The following is an 18,007-nucleotide window of genomic DNA, read 5'->3' on the forward strand; positions in this document are numbered from 1 at the left end:
GGACTACTATATAGGATAATGACTTTGAAACATAAAAAATAATACAATACTTGAATATGTCCAGAAATTGCTTCGATATGAGGATATCACTCTTTGTGATCTGCCTGACATATGCAAACTGATTCCCAAAATATTGATATGAACAGGTCAATTTAAATGACATTACAAAATTGACATTACAAAGAACTGGTTTTTAAGTCAAGTATCTGTTATGGAAGATTTTATAACCAGTCAAAACCACTATTTTAACTTGCCACTTGGAAATCAGAATTATGAAAGAGTGGATGTTTAATCTAAAAAATCTTTGAAGGATGAAAAGATCAGCTGTGTGAAAAGCACACCAATTTGGTTACCAGTGATCTGTGTTTGACAACATTTAGACCAAACCATAACTATGTAGAAAATTTGGCAAGTTTTTAGAGCATCTATAAGATTTCTATGACATCAAGTAAAAGTTTTGTGTTTGTGTTTCACAACAGAAACAGATTGTTTAAAACGACCAAAATTGCCAAGATGAACATGTTCTTTCCCATATGTAAAAATCCTCTATGGTTCCTATAACAGAGCTGAAGAACTACATAGCCCTGGTATCATCAAAACAAGTGGTTCAATGTTTACTGGAGCAAAGAAATCTGTGTCTGTGTTGGATGTGTGCCTCACAGTTGATTGCTGTTGAATTGTGAGCTTACCACTGAAGTTTCCAATGTCTGAGGCATTCAGAAAGTATCTCTTCAAGGACCTCTGTGGATTATCTGATGCCTATGTAGGAATGAACTCACGCTGGAGAGAGACACCCTACAAAGAGCTGGGATTTCCTGAGGGCACCTTCTTTGCCTTGACCCTTTTCACTAAATCTTACTTGAGACACCTACTCCTGTGGCACATGTGGAATAAATTGGCCCACAGGGTAACAGATTTATTAGGAAAATTTACTCAATTCAGCCAAACCTAGTAGACCTAGTGAAGGAACAAACGGGTAAATTCATGTACAATATGATCCTTCAGCTAAGCTAAACATTCTTTTGACTGTCTAGGTTCAGAATGAGATGTCTAAAATTTCTTAAAGTCTAAACCTTTCACTAGCTTTATATAAACTACACCAAGTGCTAAACAGCCATCCAGGAGAAAATGGGGTTATCTGTCCTAATTTATGCATCTAAAGGTTACATTTACACATCTGCACTACCCATTTAAGCTTCCTCTGTAGTCAGTGGAGAAGACTAAATATGTCCAGATGGCAATTTATTTTATCCAAAGATAAGTATCTGTGATAGTTCTCAAATCAGCAGAAAAAAATCCCTCTGGATTCAATTATCTTTGGCTCTGACGCTAACATATAGATTAAAATTACTTTTGATACAGAATGGAGAGAAATAAATTTATCTTGTTATTTGGGAGTAAATCTCGCCAGTCAGAGAGGGACGTGGGGGTGTTGATTGACAGCCGGCTGAACAGGAGCCAGCAGTGTGCCTAGGGGGCCAAGAAGGCCAATGGCATCCTGGCTTGTGTCAGCAATAGCATGGCCAGCAGGCACAGGGAAGGGATCTGACCCCTGTACTCGGCACTGGTGAGGCCGCCCCTCGATTCCTGTGTTCAGTTTTGGGCCCCTCACTACAAAAAGGACATTGAATGACTCGAGCGTGTCCAGAGAAGGGCAACGGAGCTGGTGCAGGGTCTGGAGCACAGGTCGTACGGGGAGCGGCTGAGGGAACTGGGGGGGTTTAGTCTGGAGAAGAGGAGGCTGAGGGGAGACCTCATCGCCCTCTACAGCTCCCTGAAAGGAGGGTGCAGAGAGGGGGGGATGAGTGTCTTTAACCAAGTAACAAGTGATAGGACAAGAGGGAATGGCCTCAAGTTCCACCAGGGAAGGTTTAGACTGGATATTAAGAAGCCTTTCTTTACAGAACAGGTTGTTAGTCATTGGACTGGACTGCCCAGGGAGGTGCTGGAGTCCCCATCCCTGTAGGGGTTTAAGAGTTGGGCTGACATAGCGCTGAGGGATCTGGTGTAGTTGGGAACTGTCAGTGTTAGGCAAATGGTTGGACTGGATGATCTTCAAGGTCTTTTCCAACCTAGACGATTCTGTGTGAGTTTTTATTGCCACAGAATTATTTGACCTGTAAATGCAAAGAAACAATACAAAAATTTTGCAGATGAATATACAGAACAAAGAATGTATTCAAGCACAAAACGGGAATCAGTGAGAATGCATTTCTGATACTAGAAGCTTGGCTTTTAGGTAACTGAAGACAACAGGTTGATTAACACAGTGTTTGTAACTATTACAAAAACATATTACATATCCCACAAACTTTTAATACCTGAAAGTACAAAGAGTGTTATGCTGGATTACAAAAACAAGATATCTCTGTTGGATTTAAGAGCTATAAAACAGATTTTGTTTTTTCCCATCCTTCAGTCAATGTTCTGTAGTTTGAAAAAGTATAATGTTTTGACTTTTGTATTAAAATCTAAAAGGTGACCCTGTGACTAAGGAAGCTGAATAGCCAACCTGACAGGAATGTAATAAGCCTCTTGTTTTTGTCAGGAAAAGTACAATTTATATCTCAGAAAAGATAGGAACACAAGGTCTATCATTCGTCTTCAGTAAAAAGGTGACAGATATAACAGGCGCTATGATCAATGTACTAAAATAATAATTATTTCCTTATGTTAAAGCTAGCCCAATTGATCATATTATTTTACACAACTATAACTGATAAGGCAAGGCATAGAATTTGGAAGTGTATTTTCAGATTTGGCAGTAAAAGACTAGCAATTAAGAATGAAGTATGTAGGTTATGAATAACTTTGTAATGCTTATTCTGAAAGATTTAGATTGAAAAGGACTAAAATAATTTACATTGTTAGGTACATCTCTCATCAAACATTGGAAAATTTGTCATGGAAGTTTTGGGATTATCAGAACAGAATGTGTGACATGAAATACCTATATTTAAACAGGTACAACATATGGCAATAGACAAAACTGGTTAGCAACTTCTTAACTGCCTCCATGCATAACACAATCTAGCAAAGTAGATGTCCTAGTATTAATAAACACTACCTCAGGGAATGCAGCAGGCATATATCTTTCTTATGTATCATTTGCATCTTATATTACCTACTTTATGTATTTATTTATTTGAAATTTCCCAGTCTAGATTTATTTACCTAATTAGAGCACTGAATACTTATATCCTGTATTGGGGAGTTGGACTAGATAATCTCTAGAGGTCCCTTCTCACCCAAACCATTCTATGATTCTATGATTCTATTTTAGATCAACTTATTTATCTACTCACTGCTTCCTTATTGCATCTTTAATGCTCTGTTAGAGATGCAACATAACCTTGCAAGTGACCTTGTTTTACAAAAGTAAAAGTGTTTCTAGAAAAAGACACAAATTTACTACATTGATTAATATTTTTTTTCTTGCCACCACAATTTTTCTCTAAGGCAAGAATATGGCTTCCAAGATCTGCATATCCATACATTAATCTATTTGTGTCAAGAAAACTTTTCCTCCTTCTTTTACAAATCTGAATTGTCAAAAGCATCAACAATAGCAGAATCATTCTAGAACATCTTCGGATGTTTTGCCAAAGGTAATTAAACTGTCCTGCTTCAGTTTGTATTTCCTAGTGACAAAGTTTCACTTGATTTCCACAGGAAAGTGTGTCTGACAAATTGCCTATAGGGAGAGCATTCTCTTAGGTGTAACACCCATCTCTGCCCTCTGTATGAAGAGGTTTTCTGCAGAAAAAACAGCAGAAGACCTGAGGACTTGGAGATGCATCTGGACATTTATTCTACAGATTATATATGCTGATGGCCTTCCCAAAATATTCAAGTGACCCCCTACTTTTTAGGTATAGATCTCCAGACTAAATCAGAAATCAGGTTTGCCCTTGACCACGAAGTATGGAGGCAGAAACATCTAAAAGAAGAAACGTTCTATTTTCACATGTCTTTGTGTTTTTCTTTATATTTATAACCCATATTAAAATCAAGAAGCTTATTTGATTTCCTATTTTAGATAGTATGCTCTGATGTTGACATTCCCCACTTATTCATGTGCTATTAACAGAGAAAAGCAATTTACTGAACATTAAAAACTAGAAAATGAGAAAAAAAAAACTATGAAAAAAAAGGGTAAACGATGATCTCATCCTGGAATTTTTATCCTTACAAGCTATCTTTTCTTATCTTTATAGTCCTTTTGAGATAAAGATAGAGTTTTCTAAAACCTTATGAAAGACAATCAGTTGGACAAAGTGGAAGAGACAGCAAAAGGGGGTGTTTTGCACTGTCTAGGAAATGATTCTTGATGACTGGATCTTTTCATCTTGGTCTAGACAAAAGCCAAACTGTCCAGGTGTGTAACAGACAGGACAATATTGTATATTATGTCTGAAATTTGATAAACAATGTTCACAGTCTGCTGATGAAATGAAACTGCTGACAGTTATTAAAATCCAGGAGAGACAAAGGTCTCACAAATACCCAAATTCAAATACAGAGATGCATGCTAATTTATAGTGCTTACACACTGGTTAAAGTTAAAAATTAACAAACTTCCAACTGTTTTTACATATGTGGATGAAAACTATAGATACATATATAAACCATACATATAAACACATATATTCAAACACATACATGCACAACTAGAATTACAGAATTCACACTGCCATTTTGTTGCTGGACTGGATTTGCAGTATCCTTCCCTAATGGTGAAAAATGACATTGTAACTGAGTAGACCTTGCTTTTGAGGATCACATCACTGGAGTTTGTCACAAATCCTGCAGCACTCTATATTTTGATTACTTGACTTCATGGGCATCAAGGCCTGACTAACTGAGGGTGTGAGATGAAGCATGTTGCAGGATAAGAGGAGAAGGATAAAATAATCCTCAAGGGTGGTCCTAACTATTGCACCATCTTTACACAAGTGTAAGTTGAATAAGAGGCTATTATGAAATATTGGCCTGCCTTCTGGCTGGCAAATGATTCTTTTTGAATGACCCAATAATTAAATGAGTGCACTGGGTATCATAGATATTTTTATTAGCTACATGGCTGTCAGACAATAAATAAAACATGAAAATATATTGATTAAATAATTTGATGTACTTCTAGGGGTTTAGTTATCCTTCCTTTCAGACTGACTCATCTGAGCACAAGTAGTGTTGGAATTGGAGCTGGAGTACTTTTGCTAGTATTCCTTTAGTGGATGCTGTTCCCTTTAAGACCGTGTTTGTTAATTACCAGAGTTAAATAGAAATGTGCTGTCATCCCAGAAGTTGCAACTATGCAGCAGAAGGACAGCAGATTCTCTGGAAGACCTGCAAAATAAAGATCTTGGCAACTTTAAGCCCTATTTGTCCCATGACATTTTCCTAAGCAGAGAGAGGCCTTGGCTTGGTTGTCCAGCTGAACTGCAAACATGTAATGAGATTTGGCCTAATTACAATTCCTCTGTAGCCACAGTCTGCCCTGTACAGCAACATCTTTGTCTGAAAGGTATAAAAATAGAAAAGTATTTAGCTTTATAATCTGTTATTTTTTCATAAATATCAGGACAGATGTTTCTTTAGCAAGGGAAACACTGGCTGAGTTTAAGATGTTGTCAATATTCCCTTTTAATTCAACAGCAATTTTCCGGTTTATTAGAATAAAGGTGGATAAGGGAAGAGCAATTGACATCATCTACCTGACCTTGTGCAAAACATTTGACAGTGTCCTGCATGACATCCTTGTCTCTCAATTGTAGAGGCACGGATTTGATGGATGGATCACTCAGTGGATAAGGAATTGGCTGGATGGTCACACTCAAAGAGTTGCTTGATGTCCAAGTGGAGAACAGTGACAAGTGGCTTTCCTCAGGGGTCAGTACTGGGAGTGGTGCTGTTTAATACCTTTGCTGGCAACAGGGACAGTGAGATTGAGTGCACCCTCAGCAAGTTTGCTGATGACACCAAGCTGTGTGGAGCAGTTGACATGCTGGAGGGAAGAGATGCCACCCAGAGGCACCTGTACAAGCTTGAAGGTGGGCCCATGTAAACCTCATGAAGTTTGACAAGGCCAAATACAAGATCCTGCACCTGGTTCAAGGCAATCCCAAGCACAAATACAAGCTGGTCAATGAGTGGATTGAGAGCAACCCTATGGAGAAGGACTTTGGGTATTAGTGGATGGAAAACTGACTATGAGCCAGCAATGTGCACTAACAGCCCAGAAAGCCAACTGTATCCTGGGCTGCACCAAGAGAAATGTGGCCACCAGGGCGAGGGAGGTGATTCTCCCCCTCTGCTCTCGTGAGATCCCCCCTGCAGTGCTGGGTCCAGCTCTGGGGACTCTGGCAGAAGAAGGACATGGACCTGTTTGAGTGGGTCCAGAGGAGGCCACAAAGATGATCAGGGGCTGGAACACCTCCCCTGTGAGGACAGGCTGAGAGAGTTGGGGTTGTTCAGCCTGGAGAAGAGAAGGCTCCACAAAGACCTTACAGCAGCTCTCCAGTACTTAAAGGAGACTTACAGGAAAGGTGGGGAGGCACTCTTTATCAGCAAGTGTAGTGACAGGACAAAGAGTAACTGTCACGTCCCGCTCAGACGAGGGGGACAAGTGACTCAGATTCGCAAATCCTCAGTTGGAGCGGACAAGTCTCCAAGTTCAAGCATTTATTAACTACCTACAATGTACTAATTGAACACATGATAAGTGGCTAAGTATACAGCAAGTTGTGGCAAGCAATATAATATGCCTTGCATTTCTTAATGGAAAAAGGAAAAGAGGGAGATAGAGGGAATGGGGGAATATAGATCACCGGTCTGGGTTGCTGAGCTGATCCCGCCGGTGAGGGTTCCAGGAGGCAGCTGTCTTTTTCACTGGCATCAGTCTTCTTCGCTTCACTGCTCTCTCCAGACAGCTGGGGGGCAGAGGGAGTCAGGGAGAGGGGCAGAGAGAGAGAGACCGAGCCCTTTCTTCCCCCATTTGATTTATACCCACTTTCCTTGGGTCCACCCCATAGGTCAACACACATACCTACACATCCCATGTACGGGGAGTGGTAAGGTGTTTCATGGGATGATGTAATTAGCATGATCATTATAGCCCTCGTTAGCATATTGAGGGGTGTTAACTTTAATATGCATTTCGTGGATAATGAAGCAGAGTTCATTCACGGGACACGTGGCCCTTGAAATTTGCCCAGGTACCTCAGAGGAGAGCCATCCTGTCTCCACAGGGCTCTCTTCCCCAGCTACATCAGGCAGCATTATCAGCTTCAACCTCCACAGAATGCATCCTGTGACTCAGAGTTTTGTCTTGCAAGTGTTTGAGGCATTTCTTCAATCAGCCTCAACTTTTGCTTTCCCAGGCTGTTTGTCTCGGTTTCTCACAGGCTTGGTTTCTCGTCTCTCACAGTAACATTTTTAAAGTGAAAGAGGGCAGATTTAAATTAGATATGAGGAAGAAATGCTTTCCTGTGAGGGTGGTGAGACACTGGCACAGGTTGCCCAGAGAAGCTGTGGCTGCCCCCTCCCTGGCAGTGTTCCAGGCCAGGTTGGACGGGGCTTTGAGCAACCTGGGCTAGTGGAAGGTGTCCCTGCCCATGGCAGGGGGCTTGGAACTAGATGTTCTTTAAGGTCTGTTTCAACCCAAACCATTCTATGATTCTATTGTATGGCCCCCAGCTCAATATATTTTCCCTTCAGGAAAATTAGACATGTGGTCAAGTACAGCCAAATTTGGCATAGTTAAAAGCATTGACACACTATTCATAGATATATTTACACTGAAGCTGTAAACAGAATATAGTCTGGGAGAAATGCACATTCTAGTAAATTACTGCATCCACAGTATGTGCAGATAAAATCTGCACTGACTTAAAACAAGTGCATATTCTATCAAACATTTGAAGTAAACTCTAAGCAGGCAGACTATATAGCAATAAGGCATCAACACTTGACATTAATTACACCTACTTGAGTTTTGTTTTGAATACTTTCACCTTCCCCTTTCCCAGGCTCCACCAAAAGAGTGCTTGAATTTTGTTCATTAACTTGATGTTTAGAAAAAACTGTAATTTCCTTAGTGCTTTTTTTGTATAACAAACCAGGAATTTTGCACTCATGTTTGCAAAGGGCATAGTATTAGATGAGCACAACAAATTCATATTTCTCAGTGGTTCTTGATATAGTTTATAGACAATATGTTCTCTGCAAGATTCTCCAACACCACCAGAAGCCAATCCAAGCTTCTGCTGGTAAAGTTGAAATATGCTTAGGCAGGGCAAGGTCAGATGTTGCTGGCAGCACATTTCTTCCCAAGTACTGGTCTAGCAAGCTAGAGAAAGTTGGACACCATTGACTGAAACAGAAAACTCATTTTTTTTAATGCTTCAGTACCAAAGTATGTTCAAGGTCTCAAACCCAAATTATGAGACCAGTTGTCTGCTGATTAAATGCGATCCAGTTTTGTCATCTTAACCTAGACACATATTTGTTATCTAGTAGTTCAGAAGTACAGAACATCACAGAATTAATGACTGAAGGATGTTTGATGAAATTCACAATAATGTTACACAGCTAGAGTTTGGGAGTTAGTTATTCTATCTGATCATGTATAATACACTGCATGCAGAGGTAAAAGAACCCCCAAACTTTACATCTTTAAGACATTTTACTGATATTTGTTGTACTGCACATTAATTTGAGCCCGCAACACAAATTCACTCAAAAATAAAATGCAGTCTTTACCTTTCCTCCTTCACAGAATGACCATACATTTGCTAATTGACAGGCAAATTAAGAAAAATATTTCATTTATATGCTTTATCAAAGGTATGTAAGCCTCTGGGCTGTCAAAGAATAACAAGAAATAGAAACTTGACTGCTGTGATCACAATAGAAAAACAATAGGATGAAGTCTGGTAATGTCATAGTACCAGGAAATATTAAATTCCATAAAGTTTAAACACCTGGGTTGCTGTAAGGCACTATTAAAGCCTTTTCATTACTGCTGACTGCATTCAGCAAACTTTCAGGTGTCTGTAGATCACCTTATTAAAATGCAGACCAGGACTACAGACCTTTGCGGGATGGATAAAGGGGAGACAAAGGTTGTTGTTTTTTTTTTTTTTAAAAAAAGTGATCAATTATATGGTTGACACAAGTATAATAGTAGCAGCTGAAGAGAACAGGAATTCATTTGAAGTAAAAATATGTTACTTCTTTCAGTATTGTGAACAACTATACAAAAGAGTGGAAATTCTTTTGGATTTGGGGGGGGGGTAATTTTGTTTGGTTGGTTTTTTGGTTTGTTTTTTTTTTGTTGTTTTGTTTGTGGTGGTTTTTTTTTTTTCTTTTTTAATAAAATGGATATCTTCCTCCCATCCTAATAAAGAAAATTCACTATGCAGATGCATCCATAGGTGGATTTAGGTAACTACAGCTTTAGAAAGGCTGCTATCTTGTTTGCACACATAGCTAACCTATACTAGTATTTTACATGGGATGCACAATTGTACATAGAAAAAAAATAAGACAATCTTAGTCTTCACTAAGATATCATTAACACAGTTAATGAAATAGTTGTGTTTAGCTTTCTGTCCTGTTGGCTATTTGCATGCCATGTACAGAGAGTGCTCTGCCCTGTCCTTCGCCAGACAAAACTGCTGTGACCCACTCTATGAACTTCTGTGCAAGTGTGCTGTGCTTGTCACTTTATTCTAACTTGATAGGTCAAACAAACAGAAAAGAGGAAACTATTGTTATCCTACACAGGAGGTAAACAGAAGCACAGAAATATTATGTAGCTGATGTAAGATTGCACAAGAAAACTTTGGCTGGCAGGAACTAAATACAGGTCATGAGACCCTGATAACCAAGGCTCCTCTGCAGGACCATTCTCTCTACCAGTCCCCATAAATTCTAAGATGCTTTGATGTGCTGCTCTTGCTAAGGGAAACAATGAAACAACATTAATATACATTGGATAAATTTTTTCTGGGTTCAATAGGGTTCAGACATGAAATATACTTCCACAGGAGTTCATATCCAAATCCAATAAGGATTTTATGCAATGCTGTAAGGACCACCAAGAAAAAAAAATAAAGGCTTTTGACAGTAGAATAACTGGCCTTTTCAATGTTTTGGTTTTTTTTTTTTTTCCCCCTACTTTCATTGCTTCCCAAAAGTGGTATAATGAGGCCTCTGATCAAAGTAATTAAGGCTTTTAATTAATAGGAGAAAATCACATTTACATATGGTATCACTCCCAAATTCAATTAATTGCTCTAGACAAAAATTTATTCCAAATTCTCTTCCTGACAAGCTGCAAAAGTCTTTACTAATTAGTCATGTTCTTCAAACATGATATCATGACAGAAAAAGAGAATTGGTATTATTCTAGCATTAGACAGCCACCAAAGTTTAAAGGAAAGAATGTGCAAATAAGAAATCTTTCACATCTGTGGGTGAGTTTTAGCTATCAGTAACAATTTTGTCATTTTTCAGATAATTTTTGAACTGAGACCCTGGATCTGCTTCTAGAAATCACAATCTTTTTCCTGGTGATTTAAAACAGAAATTGAATTATTTGTATTTATATAGTTACCTATATCATCACACTTGTTTACTTACCATGAGATCTCTGGAAACATTTTAAAACCATTTCCCACCAAAATAGAATCATCTCTCTGCACCTGTGGACAAGCTGTCTTTACAGAAACTTGTTTGTAATAAGACATGCTCATAGTTTGAGAGATCATCCTTTCTGCTTAACAAAATGAACAGGTGACATGCAGAGATGAATTAGTTACTGGGTTTGGTTCTTTTCTCATCTAGAAAACTGAAATTAACCCCCCACTAATCATAAATGCCCTTGCATATGCAGGGAATCCTTATTCATGGATGGAATTTCACTGGGATGCAGACCAAGGTAATAAATAGCCTTTTCTGGCACTGCTTATTCAAGACTAAATGATTCATTCACATAGCTCAGGTTCTGGGCTTGCATTTAACCATATTTGATTGAAGTGCCATTGTTTCCTAGGTGTGCAGTTTCTCAAAGAAAAACTGATTAACGGTGATCTGTGATTACTTCAGATACATGTTCAGCCCAGGATAAAATTCACTAGAAGCTGTTACTAAGCAATAGTGGTAGAAGACTCAGTAAAAGTTACGGATCTGTCTGCTTTTAAAACCCTCACAAAGCATCCATCATATCTCTGACACCTGAATATTTTTTGATGATATGCCCCTAAGTATGTATGTGTTCCCTGATTAACAGACTACAAGTAGCTTTCTAATCTAAGATCACTCTAAATCACCCTAAATTGCACCAGAGGCAGTGGTGAGAACAGGATATCACCTAAAATGAGATTAATCTACCACTGCCCTATTTAGATTAAGGGAGGCTCATGTGGTCAGTTTAGGCTTTGGCCTTTAAATTACATAAGATAAATTTTTATTTGAGACTACATCTGTTCCACTACTGTATCCGTAAACTAAATAGTGCTAACCATCTGGACTGTTTAATTACTACAACAGTCCCTGGCACAGCATCGTCCCTGGGCAAATCACTTTCCCAAACGATTTCTGGAAAGATTCTGGAAAGGGCCAGGAACCATCCTTAATAGAAATTCTGCATGCATCATATCTTGTTTTGGAGGGTAAAAGAATTTAGTAGCATGGATGTAGGCTGCCTGTATCAGTTGGCCCCGGGAAGGGTCCCAGCACTGCTCAGCTCACTGGCCTACAGGCCAGTTCTAAAGGTCTTAAACAACACCCCAGGCTGAGTACCACAATGATAAACTCCCTTGGCCTGCTCATGAGACTCTTCCTCATGCAGCCCTAGATGCTGTTGACCTTCTTTGCCACAAGATCACACTGCTGGCTCTTAGTCACCATCTTGTCAATCACAACCCCCAATTCCTTTTCTGCAAAACTGTTTTCCAACTGGTTGGCCCCCCACTTGTCCCAGCATCTGGGGTTATTCCTTCCTGGGTACAGGACTTTGGACTTCCCTTTATTTCATGAGATTCCAGTTTGTCAATTCTCCAGCCTGTCAAGGTCCCTCTGAATGACAGCAAAACCCTCTGGTGTATCAACAGCTTCTCCAAGTTTTGCATCATTTGCAAAATTGCTGAGGTGTATTCAGTTCTGCCCTCCATGTCATTAACAAAGATGTTAAATATGCCGGCTCCAGTACTGACCCCACAGGGGCACCACTAGGGACTAGACTGCAGCTGAGTTTTATGCTGTTGATCACAACCCTTTGATCCCAGCAGTTCAGTCTATCTCACTGTCCACTTAACTAGTCTGCCCTTCACCAGTTTACAGGAAACAGTACCCAAAGCCTTAATACAGTTAAGTAAAACATCAGCTTCTCCTCTCCTCCACTAAGTCAGTCACCTCATCATAGAGGGCTATCAGTCTAACCAAACATGATTTACCTTTCATATATCTGTGCTGACTACTGCCAATCACCTCCTAGTCCCTTGTAGACCTGGTCCATCATCTTCCCAGGAATCAATTTGGGCTTGACCAGCCTTTGGTCCCTGGATAGGGATCAAAACTTTGCTTCTGAATGAACACTCACATTCTGAAAAGGGGCCTTCCACTTGACCCCTTCCAAACCATGCCATCCATCTATCTGCCTACTCATCAAACTTTTACAGTAATTTTTGAAACTGTTTGTCACAGCTAACAAAAGGTAGTAATACACACCATATTAAGTTATTACAAAGTTGTATGGAAATCAGCTCTGTTAATATGTTTTTTTGAAATAATTCTGACTGAATCTGGCAGACCCTGACCCCATCAGTAAGGGCCTTGTCACTCTAAACTAGCTAAGACATATACCAAATAACAGCAGGCAGCAAGCCAGAGAAGGTAGGCAGCAGGTAAGGGTGAAACGGGTTTATTACGAGCAAAAATTGTAGGAAGGATTTTGTCATTAGAACTACAGAGGAGTTTGGGTTATGGCAGTAAGGAACAGAGGGTACATAAGGCACAATTCCCACACATGTATAGCCATCAAGCACTCAGCTCTTCTTCTCACAGAACAAATCATTCCAATAAAAATGGATACTGCTGAAGTGTCTATGCTGCAGTGAATGTCAGTACTTGCTCAGTACAGACCCTTCAGCAGACAAAGGCCTCACACTCACACTGTCTAATTTCTCAGTCTCAGTTGGTTTGCTGCCTTACTACAGAGCTGGGTCACTTTGAGCATGACTAGATGTAAAACTAGGTATGAAAATTGGGCTGTCAACAAGTGCAAGGTTGAGAGTCCACAGGCACCCAAGTTTAGGAATTCACATTAAAAAAAAAAGTTCATGGAATACAACTTTAGGCACAGAAGTATAACATTCACTTAAGTTTTACTGCATAAGCCTTTATCTTTTTTTAAAATCTCACCTCAATATCAATCACAAAAGATTGATATTTTAAGTAAAAATAAATAGATTTGGAAGTGGACTTCATAAACCTCATACCACTGACACCTAGTTTTAAATTGTTTAAAACAAAAGAGCCAGACTAAAACCATTAAACTAGAAAATACATTGCAGTACGTAAAAAAAAAAAATTGGAAATCTTTGCTTTCCTTTCATAAAGGTATACAAAAGTTAAAGCACAATTTTAAAAAATAGTAATTTAGTTCTAGTTGTTCATTAGTTAAAATTCAGTTGTTGACTATATCAGACAGTTTAATGCCTTTTAATTTTTCAATATCTCTCACAAGGGATGAGATCTCCTACCCTCCCTTCAAAGCAAACAGCTTCTCTTAGATCCATTTGCAAATACACTTCCTAAAACAGGGAGGTCAGAGCTGCATAATGCCACACTACAAGCCACTTAGGGATGATCAGTTAGTACAGATGGTTCAAGGGCCTGTACCATATCTATGTATCTTCTAATATACCTATTAAGTATCTACTTTCTCACCATCTTGTACAGTTCTGTTTCTGTACTGGAAATTTTCAACATGCAAAACTGCTGCTACAATCCAAGGAAGTTCTGCCTTATAAGACCCTGCACACAAGTATAATAACATGCTACATACATAACAGTAACTAATTAAGATCATATTTATAAGTCTCTGAAACAAGGATTAAAGTGCAATTTTGATAGCAGCCAAGCTCTAGGCATGCAGTTCCATGGTACTTTGGAACTATCAAGCTCACATATAATCAATAATTTTAAATTTATGGCACTTACTTTCTTTGATGTCCAGAATTTTGAGAAAAAGAGGAGAAAGAAAACAACTCTTACTTTTCTCTTCAATAATTCTCTCTTTTCCTTCTTTTATTTCATACATTCTTGCTGGCCTTTTAGACCTGGTTCACCGCACCTGACAGTGTTCCTCAGGATGATGCTGTCAGCTCGAAGATAAAGAGAGTCTAGGAGGTGAATGCAAACAAATCACATTTGTTTGCACGGCTTGTAAAATGTGAATGACCTTCTTTTCCTTATCTTACTTGTCTGGCTTAGAAATCAAAAGCAAAGGCATGAATGTGGCAATGTGAAAGAGGAAAAATATTGTAGGTACAGGTGTAACTGATCAAAGAGCCTGTCTGTTGCTGACACCAGCTGGCAATAAGTACAGAAATACTGTTTAAAGCACCAAAGATTCTGAAATAATTATGCAGGTATACAAGTTAGTTCTTGGAGAATATTTGCAATGCAGAACAAGAGTTTATTCCTAAACAATGCTGCAATAAGTAAGGGATGCCAGGAGACAAGCCAAACAAGTAAAGGTATAAAAATGTCACTGTATAAGGTTGTGGTCTTGTGACCAGAGGTAAATAATAGCCTGTTATCAGAGGATGCAGAACAGGTTGTCTTAAGCCATGGAATTTTTAAATCAATTATATTAGAACATCTGTCCTAGGATTTATTTCTTCCCAGATTGTCTATAAATGGGGATATGTTTTGTCCAGCAACAGGAAACACTATCTCTTCCATTTGTTTGACAATGTTTAACTAAAGTAATTGGAAAATATTATCCACCATATGCTACTTCATTTCAGTGAATTATAAAATGTACAGAAGCACAGGCATAGCGATGATTAATAGTTAGCCTTGCTTCAATGAACACAGATACTGGCATGCTGCAATAGAATGCTATCAATGCTGCCTGGATAGGATTCGTTACATCATTAACACCAGGGGAGGAGTAGGATGTTATTAACACTTCAGAGGAGGAACTAGATTTCTCCTTTAGTAGTAGAGGCAATCCTAAAATAACATCTCATTATTTATCTACATAGTTAAAAATAAATCTTTATCTTATGTTATACCCTTGGCCTTTGTTTCACAGTGAAATTTAATTACTATCTACCATGCCCTCTTTACTGCGTTTCTGTAACCTGCTCCTTTATTTTAATGTGAATATTCTGAGGCATTAGACTGTGACTAGCTTACAACTGATAAAGCATGTCTTTATATCTGTGCCTCTTCACATGATGGCTCAGTGGCCCAACAAGCTTTTGTCCTCTCTTTATTGGTCATTATCCAATGCTACCTTTCAATTCATTTGTAAAAAGAGACTTGGCCAGGAAATAATCCCTATACTGAATTTGGGAAGCACAAAATATGGATGTAGAGGAATTTCATTCGCATCATATTTTGAACTCTAGTAATTAGCCAACTATTTACCAGTTTAAGATTTATGCGTCTACTTTCATGAGGTGCTAATTTAAACTGAATGTTGTGTATGTAGCAGAAGTGTAGGTCTCACCACCTCCATTCATCTCATTTGCCTGGTGTGTACATTGTTCATACAAAATTTGTTTTGTTAACCAAGTCAATGAAAACAAATACTTTTATGAGAAGGATATGAAACAGCACTTACATCTAAATATAATTAGAAAGTAGAGATTAAACCTTAAAAGTTCACAGACCATCTAGGTTGGAAAAGACCTTGAAGATCATCCAGCCCAACCATTCACCTAAGATCCCTCAGCGCTGGGTCATCCCGACTCTTAAAAACCTCCAGGGATGGGGACTCTACCACCTCCCTGGGCAGCCCAGTCCAATGCCTAACAACCTGTTCTGTAAAGAAAGGCTTCCTAATACCCAGTCTAAACCTTCTCTGGTGAAATTTGAGGCCATTCCCTCTTATCTATCGCTTATTACTTGGTTAAAGAGACTCATCCCCAGCTCTCTGCACCCTCCTTTCAGGGAGCTGTAGAGGGCGATGAGGTCTCCCCTCAGCCTCCTCTTCTCCAGACTAAACACCCCCAGTTCCCTCAGCCGCTCCCCGTACGACCTGTGCTCCAGACCCTGCACCAGCTCCGTTGCCCTTCTCTGGACACGCTCAAGTCATTCAATGTCCTTTTTGCAGTGAGGGGCCCAAAACTGAACACAGGAATCGAGGGGCGGCCTCACCAGTGCCAAGTACAGGGGTGAGATCCCTTCCCTGTCCCTGCTGGCCACGCTATTGCTGACACAAGCCAGGATCCCATTGGCCTTCTTGGCCCCCTGGGCACACTGCTGGCTCATGTTCAGCCAGCTGTCAATCAACACCCCCAGGTCCCTCTCTGACTGGCAGCTCTCCAGCCACTCCTCCCCAAGCCTGTAGCGCTGCTGGGGGTTGTTGTGGCCCAAGGGCAGCCCCCAGCATTTGGCCTCATTGAAACTCCTCCAGTTGGCCTCAGCCCATGGCTCCAGCCTGTCCAGGTCTCTCTGCAGAGCCTCCCTGCCCTCGAGCACATCAACACTCCCACCCAACTGGGTGTCATCTGCAAACTGACTGAGGGTGCACTCGATCCCCTCGTCCAGATCATCAATAAAGATGTTAAACAGGAGTGGCCCCAAAACCGAGCCCTGGGAACACCACTCATGACTGGCCGGCAACCGGATTTAACTCCATTCACCACAACATTTTGGGCCCGGCCATCCAGACAGTTTTTTACCCAGCAAAGCGTGTGCCCATCCAAGCCACAAGCAGCCAGTTTCTCCAGGAGAATGCTGTGGGAATTGGTGTCAAAGGCCTTACTAAAGTCAAGGTAAACAACATCCACAGCCTTTCCCTCATCCAATAAGCAGGTCGCCCTGCCGTAGGAGATCAGGTTTGTCAGGCAGGACCTGCCTTTCATAAACCCATGCTGACTTGGCCTAGTTCCCTGGTTGTCCACTATATGACTTTTAATGGCAGCCAAGATGACCTGCTCCATGACCTTCCCTGGCATGAGGTCAGACTGACGGGTCTATAGTTTCCTGGATTGTCCTTTCTCCCTCTCTTGTAGATGGGTGTCACATTTGCCACCCTCCAGTCCAGTGGGCCCTCCCCAGTTAGCCATGATTTCAGGTAAATCATGGACAGTGGCTTGGCGAGCACATCTGCCAACTCCTTCAGCACCCTTGGGTGTAACCCATCCGGTCCCACAGACTCGTGTGCATCCAAGTGGTGCAGCAGGTCTCTGACCACCTCCTCTTCAACTGTGCTGACCTCAGTCTGCTTCCCCTCCCCATCTCCCAGCTCATGAGCTGGTGTCCAGGGAACAGCCAGTTCCACTGTTAAACACTGAGGCAAAGTAGGCATTGAGCACCTCAGCCTTTTCCTCATCCTTAGTTACCATGTTCCCCTCTGCATCCAGTAAAGGAGGGAGATTTCCACTAATTCTCCTTTTGCTGTTAACAAATTTATAGAAACATTTTTATTATGCTTACAGCTGCAGCCAAGTTGAGCTCTAGCTGTGCCTTGGCTCTCCTAATGTTCTCCCTGCATAACTTCACTACATCTTTATAGTCTCCATGAGAGACCTGGCCCCTCTTCCAAAGGCAATAGATTCTCCTTTTGTTCTTGAGATCCAGCCAAAGGTCCCTGTTTAGTCAGGCCAGTTTCCTGCCCTGCCTGCTTGGTTTTCGGCATGTGGGAACAGCCTGCTCCTCTGCCTTTAAGACTTCTCTCTTGAAGCATGTCCAGCCTTCCTGGACTCCCATATCCTTCAGGGCAGCCTCCCAAGGGATTTTGTTAATCAGTCTCTTGAAC

The sequence above is a fragment of the Athene cunicularia genome (genome assembly GCF_003259725.1).
Source record: "Athene cunicularia isolate RWA chromosome 3 unlocalized genomic scaffold, athCun1 chr3_part1, whole genome shotgun sequence".
NCBI lineage: Eukaryota > Metazoa > Chordata > Aves > Strigiformes > Strigidae > Athene > Athene cunicularia.